Consider the following 10,366-nt stretch of genomic DNA (forward strand, 5'->3'; position numbering starts at 1 on the left):
GGATGAACCTTGAAGATATGCTAAAGGAGCCAGACACGAAAGGACAAATATTGTATGGTTTCGTGTACATGGGATACCTAGAGTAGTCAAATTCAGAGACAGAAAGTACTTGCCAGGGGCTAGGGGTACCAGGAGTGAAGAGTTATTTTTTTAACGAGTATAGCATTTCAGTTTGGGATGACGAAAAGTTCTAGTGATGGATAGTGGCGATGGTTGCACAACAATGTGAATATACTTAATGCCACTGATCTATACATCAAAAAAATGATTAAAATGCTATGGCCATGCCACCCTGAATGTGCCTGATCTCATCTGATCTCAGAAGCTAAGCAGGGTCAGGCCTGGTTAGTACTTGGATGGGAGACCATCTAGGAAGACCAGGTGCTGTAGATGTAAAAAAAAAAAAAAAATGGTTAAAGTGGTAATTTTTGTTATGTATATTTTATCACAGTCAAAAAAAAAGTTCCCAAGAGTAATGTCTACACATTTTTACTCAAACCACACTCTAGAATGGGTTAAGCAGAGTGCAGGGAACAGGTATAGAGTATCTCTGACATCTTACAGTCCAATGGCTGACTGTGCACACACACCCCCCCTAATGACAGAAAGTCTGCACTGATTAACTTATGCACCCCTGCAGAAGAGGGCGATGATTGAGTTAAACAGCAGTTAAGAGCACAGGCTCTGAAGTCAGACAGACAGGAGCTCTTATCGAAGCTCCGCACCAGCTATGTGACACTTAACTTCTCTCAGACTCTGACTTCTCGTGTGTAAGATGGGATCCTAATTGTACCAATGTAATGTGCTGTCTTAATGGCATGACATCTGCCCTTTATTTGCCTCAGGGATAAGGGCATGGAGTCCCAGGGTCTCCAGCTTCACCACTCGCTGGCTGTGGGACACTCTGAACCTCTCTTCCTCTTCCTTAGAACAGGCACAAATGACACCTGCTTCCCTTGGTTGCGGGGCAACTTGCCATTAATAATAAAATAGTGACAACAACAACAATTTAGCCTCCACTTCTTGAGAACTTCCTCTGAGTTGGGTGCTTTTCATGAATCCTCACTGTAGTCCTATGAGGGAGGTGCTCTTCCCACTTTATGCAGGACTTGTCATGACTTAGGGATGATGAGCCTTGCTCAGAAAGTGGCAGCTGTAGCCTTTCTGTGTGCAGCAGGGTGGGGTGGGCTGTGTGGCGCCACGGGTGTCTGTGGAGTTCACAGCTGGAGTCAGAGCCCTGGCCACAATCCAGAATCCATACCCACCTTGTTTCCTTCCCCAGGTGCTCAGGGTCACCTGAGTCTAGTGCCAAAGTCAAAGCTGCTGGGAAGTTGGAGTCTTGGGCTCTGGTCCCACTTCTGCTCCTCACTGGCTATGCCCCCTGGGTCAGCCACTCCCCCTCCTTAGCCTCAGTTTATCCTATTGTAAAGTGAGAAATAGGGGTCAGATCCCTCCATCACCAGGATCTCTGACCACAAAGAAAGGCTTAGGGAAATTCAGGAAAACAGGGAGCCTGTTTCTGAATTCCTGGCTTCTCTCTGCCCCCTGGTGGGTACCAACACCCAGGAGAAAATGACAGCCTGAACACAGTGACTCCCAGGGAGGGACTAGGGGACCGGCTTTGTGACCTCTGCCAAGGTTCCCACCCCTTGGAACCCCAATCCCCATCTTTTAATGTGGGTAATAATAATAATAGGTACCTCTTTGGGCTGCTGTGAGGATGCAAAGAGATAATACATGAGAAGTGCTTGGACAGAAGCAAGTACAGCCTAGCCAGTCAGCAGAAGCCAGATCCTACAACTGAGATGGCAGTCCTGTCATCAGTGAAGAATGTAATGACTACAAGCTTATAAAACATGTTTGTTACTGGAAACCAAAGTCATTTGCTTAAGCCATAAATGGATTCATGGTTCCTATGATAATTAACCCACCTCTGGATAAATAAACTCAGCAGCCTTATATATTTTATTAATTATTTTCAATATATCAGGTTAAACAAATTTTTTGTTATCTTTCCTTGGTTTCTGAATTTACCTTTATTGTTTCCTTTTTCCTGTTTTTAGGGGTTTGTTTTATTTCTCTTTTTCAGCATCTTAAATCGAATGCTCACCTTGTTTATCTATTTTTAACACTTGATGGAGGTATAATTTATACATCACAAAATTCACTTGTCTTAAATGTACAATTGAATGATTTTTAGTACAGTGACAGAGTTGTGCAACTCTCACACAATATAATTTTCAAATATTTCCATCACCCTCAAAAGAAAGAAACGTCATATCCATTTGCAGTTTATCCCCAAACCCACCCCCAATCCTAGACAACCACTCACCTACTTTCTTTTTTTATAGATTTGTCTTTTCTGGACATTTCACAAAAATGGAATCATGCAATATATGACATTTTTCATCTGGCTTCTTTCACTTAACATGTTTTTGAGGTTCATCAATGTGGTAGGCATGCAGCAGCACTTCATTCTTTTATTTTGCCAAATAATATTCCATTGTATAGACACTGCATTATGTTTGCCCATTCACCAGTTGATGGACATTTGTACTGTTTCTATTTTGGGGCTATTTAAAGGTCTGCATCTATAGCTCCAATATCTGATGCCTCTGAGGGTCCATTTTTCTTGTCTATTGGTTCTACTGGGTTTGTTCATGTTAACTTCTTATGTATTTATCGTATGTGTGTACGCACACGTGCGCATGGGCTCAGCACTGTATTTCTAAATTCCTCATAGAAACAATTTCAGGTTTAGGGTAGTGTTACCTTCCTCCAGAGAGTAAGTCCAGAGAGAACTTATTTTGCTTCTGCCCAGCACCTGGAGGGGCTTGAAATCTGGGATCACCTTAACGTCATTTCAGTGATTGGGATGATATGGAGCTGAGGTGCATTCTCTATGAGGATCAATCTACTTCCATTCATCCTTACATACTCCTAGAATTTAGCCTTTCAGGTCCTAGCTCAAAGTGAGGGTGTTTCACTCCTTGATGATCCTTGACTCCAAATCCTGTCCCACTTTCCCTGAAAATTTGTGGAAGTACAGCAGGTCCTCAAATAACATCATTTCATTCAGTATTGTTTCGTTATAATGTTCACGAGATGCCAAAGGATCTTAACTCTTATTTATATCAATTAACCTATGGTAAAATTTGTTTCACTACATGTCATTTCACTTAAAATCACAGAAACTGTCAACGACCTTAAGTGAGGACTTCCTGTACTGCTCAGCCCCTCAGCTGCCGGCTCAGGGAAAAGCAGGCCCCAACACAAGGCTCACAGCCCTGAGCCTCTACACTCCCAAGAGTCTTGCCCCAGTTGGTAATTCTTCATTAACTTGTTAGCACACTACTGCCTTTGTGTTAGTTATCTATCGTTGAATAACAAATTACTACTAAATTTATCCGCTTAAAATATCGTTAAATTAAAATTTATTGATTTATACAATTTCTGAGAATCAGGATCCAGTTGTGGCTCAGCTGGGTGGTTCTTGCTCAGGGTCATTCCAGAGGTTGCGGTCAGGCTGCCAGCTGGGGTGCAGATGTCTGAAAGCCTGCCTAGGGCTGAAGGATCTACTTCCAAGATGGCGCACTCACACCCAGCAAGATCACGCTGGCTGTCGGCAGGAGGCCCGCTTCTCCACCTTGTAGACCTCACCAAATGCTTGAGTATCCTCATCATGTGGCAGCTGGCTTCTCCCAGAATGAGTAATCCAGGAGCAAAAGTGAGGAGAAAACCTCAGTCTCTTTAATGATTTGAACGTTCACCATCACTTGAAGTCTGACTCACATTCCAGGGAGGAGAAATTAGATTCTACCTCTTAAAAAGAGGAATATCGTGATTTATGCACATATTTTGAACCAGTCACAGCTGTTAAGTAGAATAATTTTTAAATGATTTTGTCCAGCTTTTATAGTTGTCCTCAGGAAGAGGATTGATCATAACCTGACATCCAAGTCTATAATGTTTTTTTTTATTCAAGAAACACAAGTTATTTGTTTTATTTTATACTGATTCTTGCATACTGATAAATATTCTGGGCTCTTCAGATTTTGGCACAGTAATAAAAGATATTCCAGGCTGTGACTGATTATTATTGTTATTCTTTCTTTCTACCTCCTCCCAGAAACAGAAGGTTCATATTTAAGATATTTAAAAGAAACATTAAGAAATATCCAGAATTTCTTGTCTCATTTTGGTGTTTGTTTTTAATGTTTTATTATATATCTTAAATTCGCAAATATTGAAGCACTGCATTCATCCAAATTGACAAGATTAAAATAAACCAATAGAAGCTTAGTGAAAAATAAAATATTTATAAGCAGCAGCAAGTAGATAATTAGACAATGATAAACTGATGATCTCGGAAATGCAGAATGTTCTGTAAAGAACGCTCAGGACGATCATACTGTCACACTGTTCATTGGCCTAGGCTGAAGTCCCAACTAGTCCTAATATTTCTGATTGTCCAAATGCCTGTATGGCAGGAAACCCACTGGATAAGTCTTAACGTCCTGCAACCATAGCTTGAACTAAAATTTATCACAGAATCTATATCATTCATTAAGTTTATCAATTGTTACAGTTACATTGTGCTATTTGCCAAGCAGTATTTCAATATTTTAACAACTGGTACAGCCATGACCTTGACAATCTTGCCTACTCATCAGCCCTGTGTATGTAAGGCTATTCATTGCAGTATTGTTTGTGGTGGCAAAAGTCTGGGTCGATTGTAGGAAGAAAACGGATAAATAAACTATAAAACAGCCTCATAATGGAAGACTAGACAGCTGAATAAAAGAACAAGAAACCTAAGAACTGAACTGATTAAGCTACAACATACACTGTTAAGTGAAAAAGGTAAAATGCAGAACATAGAATGCCCTCTATTGAGTACAAAGGGGGTGAAATAAGAATGAATATTCATATTTCCTGTTTTTATTTACATGAAGAAGATACACAGAAACTAATAAAATTGATTACTTATAGGGGATGGAAGAGGTAGAATGTAGAAAGAAGTCGTGGGAGACTTCTTAAAGCATATCATTCTATATATGATTTCTTGAATGTTGAGAATATAATATTTAGCCAAAACATTCATTAAACAGAACTTTCAAGTGTTGAATTAATGAATACTCTAGTCTATATAACCCTATGGCAATTATTTTTCCTAATAATCTTGACCCCAGTTTCCCTAAGTGTCCTGGAGGATGGCTGAGAGCCTCCCCTCACTGGCTGCCTTACTTTCTGTTCAAGCTCTAGGACTCTGGTCCACTTCTCTGGCCTCGGCCCTGCAGAGGGTTGGAAGGAGTTGACCTCATTTCAGGTGTCTCCCTCCTCTTAAACTACCGGGGTCAAGGCTGTCAGCACTTCAGTTGCAGTGCTGCTCCCTGAGGCCACGGAGGCAGAGGGCCTGTTCTCCACCTAGTCCTGCGGAGGATGGAGAGAGAGAGATCGCACTGAGGAGACAATCTCTGTGCTCTATCCAGAGGCCTCATTTGAGCTCACTGCTGAGTGTGCCACTGCTGCTGGAGTTTGGGACAGTAGAGTAAAGCCTTGTAAGTTCTCATCACACCTCATGCCTGCCCCCATCCCAATGGCAGATGTGACTCCCCACTGCACTGATGACAGAATCCTCCATCCCGATTGTAGTCACCTGGCTTCTGTCAAGTGTGGGCCAAACACTTCAGTAATATTATCTCTTTAATCCTCACAACTATCTGATTTGGCAGATAAGGAAACTGAGATCTAGAGAGGGTTTAAGGCAGAGATGGGGAACGGGAAGAAAATACCGTTAAAATAAGCTGTCAAGGAGGGAGGCAGGATCTCTGGGCCTGAGCGGAGGAATGCCAGGAGCTGAGTATAGTCAGAACACAGGAGCAGAAAGGCGAAAGGTGATGGAGGCTGCAGAGGTGGACGGGGTCCCTGAGGGCCACTTGAGGGGCTTGGACAACTGTCCAAGATGGGGAATTTGCAGGTCTGGCCTCAGGGTGTGGACAGATGGGGTCAGCTGAAGCGGGGTGTAAGAGTGCTGGAGTTGGTGGTGGGAGGGGGTGAAACTGTTGGAAGAATCCAGGAGACAGATGGTGAAGCCTGGTCTGTGGAGTGGAGGGGATCGGCAGGGCTTAATGACTGATTGCATGTGAAGTTGGAGGAGGAAGAGGGGTGATGAAAATGATGAATAACATTTTGGGGGCATATTCTAAGTGCGTGGCTCAAGAGTTTTATATTCACTATTACGCTTAATCCTCACAACATCCTGATGACGTTAATACTGTCATTTTCCCCACTTAACAGATGGGTGTTGGGGCTCCAAGGGGTGGGAACCTTGGCAGGGGTCACAAAGCCAGTCCCCTAGTCCCTCCCTGGGAGTCACTGTGTTCAGGCTGTCATTTTCTCCTGGGTGCTAGGCTTCTGGTACCCACCAGGGGGCAGAGAGATCCCAGGAATTCAGAAACAGGCTCCCTGTTTTCCTGAACTTCTCTAAGCCTTTCTTTGTGGTCAGAGATCCTGGTGATGACAGGTATTTCTCACTTTACAATAGGATAAACTGAGGCTAAGGAGGGGGAGTGGCCGACCCAGGGGGCATAGCCAGTGAGGAACAGAAGTGGGACCAGAGCCCAAGACTCCAACTTCCCAGCAGCTTTGACTTTGGCACTAGACTCAGGTGACCCTGAGCACCTGGGGAAGGAAACAAGGTGGGCATGGATTCTGGATTGTGGCCAGGCCTCTGACTCCAGCTGTGAACTCCACAGACACCCGTGGCGCCACACAGCCCACCCCACCCTGCTGCACACAGAAAGGCTACAGCTGCCACTTTCTGAGCAAGGCTCATCATCCCTAAGTCATGACAAGTCCTGCATAAAGTGGGAAGAGCACCTCCCTCATAGGACTACAGTGAGGATTCATGAAAAGCACCTAACTCAGAGGAAGTTCTCAAGAAGTGGAGGCTAATGTTGTTGTTGTCACTATTTTATTATTAATGGCAAGTTGCCCCGCAACCAAGGGAAGCAGGTGTCATTTGTGCCTGTTCTAAGGAAAAGGAAGAGAGATTCAGAGTGTCCCACTGCCAGGAGCTGGAGATCCTGCGAGTCCAGGCTTGGTGCCCACACCTACCTCAAAAGGGCCTCTTTCTTTGGACCATTTTTTTACTCATTCACCTGACTATTTGTGTAGGCTGCTCTCCGAGCCTGGCCCTGTAGTGAGCACAGGGTGCCATGCCCTGGGTCCTAAAGCAAATGATGGGTGATGGAACAAGCGGAAACTAAGGATGACCAGGCTCAGAGCTTATGGGCTCTGTGGGTCTGGGCACTGAGCAAGTGAACCCAGGCTGCAGAAAACCAGGACTGAGGGTACTGTCTTGGTACCACCTCTGCCTGACCAGAGCTTGCTTATCTTCCACACATTGGAGGCAGATCATCCCCTGGACAGCATTCCGCCATGAGAATAGCCTCGGGCCTACCCATAGGACTGGGAGCTCCCTCATTTAGGGACGACTCCAGGGCCAGATGGCTCTGCCTGAGAAGTCTCCTGCCAATGGTATTGGGAGCTGCTTCTAGGGGAACCCTCCTGAGTCCTTGCCCTGCTGCCTAAAGTGGGTTTGGGCCAGTGAAGATGGGCCACTAAAATGACCTCTTTTTGTCCAGCTCAGGGCATATTCAGGTCAGGGGTTTGGCCATGAGGATCAGGGGCCCAGGGTCATGATGGTTTGGGGATTATCCTAACGGGCATTGCCCCTGCATAAGATGGTGCAGGTCAGGTCTGCACAAAATCATATAGATGAAAAACAAATGGGTGTTGAAGTCCAGCTCTATGCCCTGCTCCACTTGGCACTGCAGGAGGCCCTGGATGAGGGCTGTGTCGACCTGGAGAAACAGCTTCTTTTTCTAAACCCTCACAGGCATCTTCCAGATCCATGCCCCTAGTGTCTTACTCATGTGAGAAAGGGAAAGATGGAGAAGAAACTGGTCATAGTCCCTCAGAGCGTCTGTCCAACAAAACCACAGCACCACCCTTGGGGGCCCACAGTCTTCACTTTTCATTCTCTCAGGATGATTTACTCCCCCAAATGCCTATTGTTGATTATGCCCAAATTCCTTTGCAGGGCCATTGATGATTTGACAGACACACAGTCTTCATCTCTGACAAACCACAGCTGCAAGACGGACCTCTTAGCGGGGGGAATTCCAGGCCCTGGAGCTGTGAAGCCGTCTGCTCTGGATATCATGAGGGAGGGTGTCAGTAATTGGAAGTTCAGGAAGCCCAGCAGAGCCCCAGGGTGGAAATCAGCCTGGGACCCATTCCGTGTGGGGTGAGATGAGGGCCTCCCTCTGGGATACCCAGCACCCAGAGCAGCCAAGAAAGGGTTCCAGGCTGGGCATCGAGGCCTCTCCACAGCTTCCCGGGGCCATGTAAGGACCCAGTGTGGCCTGGCTCGGAGGTCAGGTTTGTCAGCTGAGGAGCTCCAGGCACAGAAGAGGCGGCCAGTCGTGGCGGGAGGACTCCTTTGTTTCAGGTATTTTCTCAACAGTGGGGCTGGGCTGCCTGCCAGGTGCCCGGGTGCGGCTCTGGCCTCCCGCCGCACAAGCAGCTTTGCCGCCAAGCCTTGTACCTGGCTCAGCAGCTCCTTCCTGCACTTACTCTGCCAGGCCCAGCAAAGTGAGAGGCAGGACCTGTGGGGCAGACTCTTACTTCAGGAGAAGGAACTCACTCAAGGCTCCTCATGGTGTCTAGCATTTAGAACTACTACCTTCAGGAGAAGAGGTTTAAAATGTATGTGCATGTGTACACACACACACACACATAAACTTTTGCTCAACAAAAAATGATAAATTGCAATGTTGGACATGGTTCTGTCTAGATATGAATCTCAGCTCCACCACTGACTAGCTGTGCGACTATAGAAAGTTACTTAATCTCTCTGTGCCCGTTTCGTCATCTGAAAACTAGGGACGATAGTTTTACCTACTTCATAGGAATGTTAAGAGGATTTAACAAGTTATTGCATGTAAAGTTCTCAGGACAAAGTCTGGGACATTGTAACAGCTGTGGAAGCATTTGCTGTGATCGTGGTGGTGACATCATCGAGGAGGATAGTGTTAGCCAAGACCCTTGGTTGCACAGAACAGAAAACACTCAGGCAAGCTTAAACAAAAGAGAGGAATTTAATACAAATCTTCAGAGGTGTCACATGGAACCCAAGGGTAGGGGGCAACCAGGCCTCAAAGAATGAGAATTCGGACCTTAAAAGCTATCGAGCATCCAGGAAGCCTCTCTTCCTCTCAGGGCCTTACCATCTTCCATGTCTCTGAATACATGGCCAGACATGAGCAGCTCTTGGTTCTCAGGTCGTGTGACCAGCAGAGATGGACTAGCATCTCCTAATCCCAACAGCAAAATCATGGGAGTGAAAGCCCATTGTTCTGTCCAGGTCATGCACCAAGAGCTCATCAAGTATGGCTGAGGGGACCACCAGGGACCCAGTCCTGTGGACAATCTAGTGCCCAGGGACAGCGGCATGGGCTGGGCACATGCTCTCAAGAATATCTATCTACTCCAGTGGCCCTCTGGAGTGAAGCTGACACTTGAGCACTAGTCTTGGTGTTGCCTCAGGAAATCCCTTGCATCTCTGGTCCCTTTTCTTCTTCTGTTCATTCAGTGCTTTCTACAGTCTTCATCACAGCATTTAGCTTGTGTTATACTTATTTACGTATCTGTCTTCCTCACTAGACTGTGATTTTCATTCATTCTTTCAATATAATAATTATCTACCAAACACCAGCCATGTTTTAGGGATACAGAGACAAATCCAACCAACTGCCCTCCCAGAGACTCCATCTGGCTTGGCATGTAGTCATATAAAACAGGTCAGCATCACTGTCCAATTCTACCCAAGTTCAGGAGCTGAAGACTTTCTTTCCCACACCATTGACGCTCAGTGTCAAGATTCCATCCTTTGTGTTGTAATGTTCCTGAGCTGTTAGGAAAAGTGGGTGCTCACAGAGAATGGCTCAGGCGGGCCATAGCATAGGCGGGCACCACTTCCGCTGGGTGATTCAAGGGCAACGGCACGCAGCTGACAAGAGGAGGACTTCACAAGCAAGCAAGGAGCAGAACAGCGACTGTGACTCCTCGGCACAGGTGAGGGCGGTGCTAACGCAGGGGGCCATGAATGGTTACTGATGTTGGCTTGGCTGCCATAAGGCAACCCGGCCCTCTGCGGGGTAGTCTCTTGACACCGACGCTGCTCCTCTCCACGTCTTTGCTTCCATCTCAGACCACTCTGATCTCCTCCAAGATCAACTCCTGTCCCCATTCTCCACCTGAGTGACCCCTGACTAGACTTCACACAAGCAGGATGGTC

The 10,366-nt window shown here is 45.9% G+C and overlaps 1 pseudogene; it reads left to right on the plus strand.

Moving 5' to 3' along the window:
- The first annotated feature begins 274 nt into the window (after window positions 1–274).
- On the plus strand, window positions 275–393 carry LOC112470091 (annotated as a pseudogene).
- The last annotated feature ends 9,973 nt before the right edge of the window (window positions 394–10,366 follow it).

Source organism: Pteropus alecto, unplaced genomic scaffold (genome assembly GCF_000325575.1).
Source record: "Pteropus alecto unplaced genomic scaffold, ASM32557v1 scaffold170, whole genome shotgun sequence".
NCBI classification, from domain to species: Eukaryota; Metazoa; Chordata; class Mammalia; order Chiroptera; family Pteropodidae; genus Pteropus; species Pteropus alecto.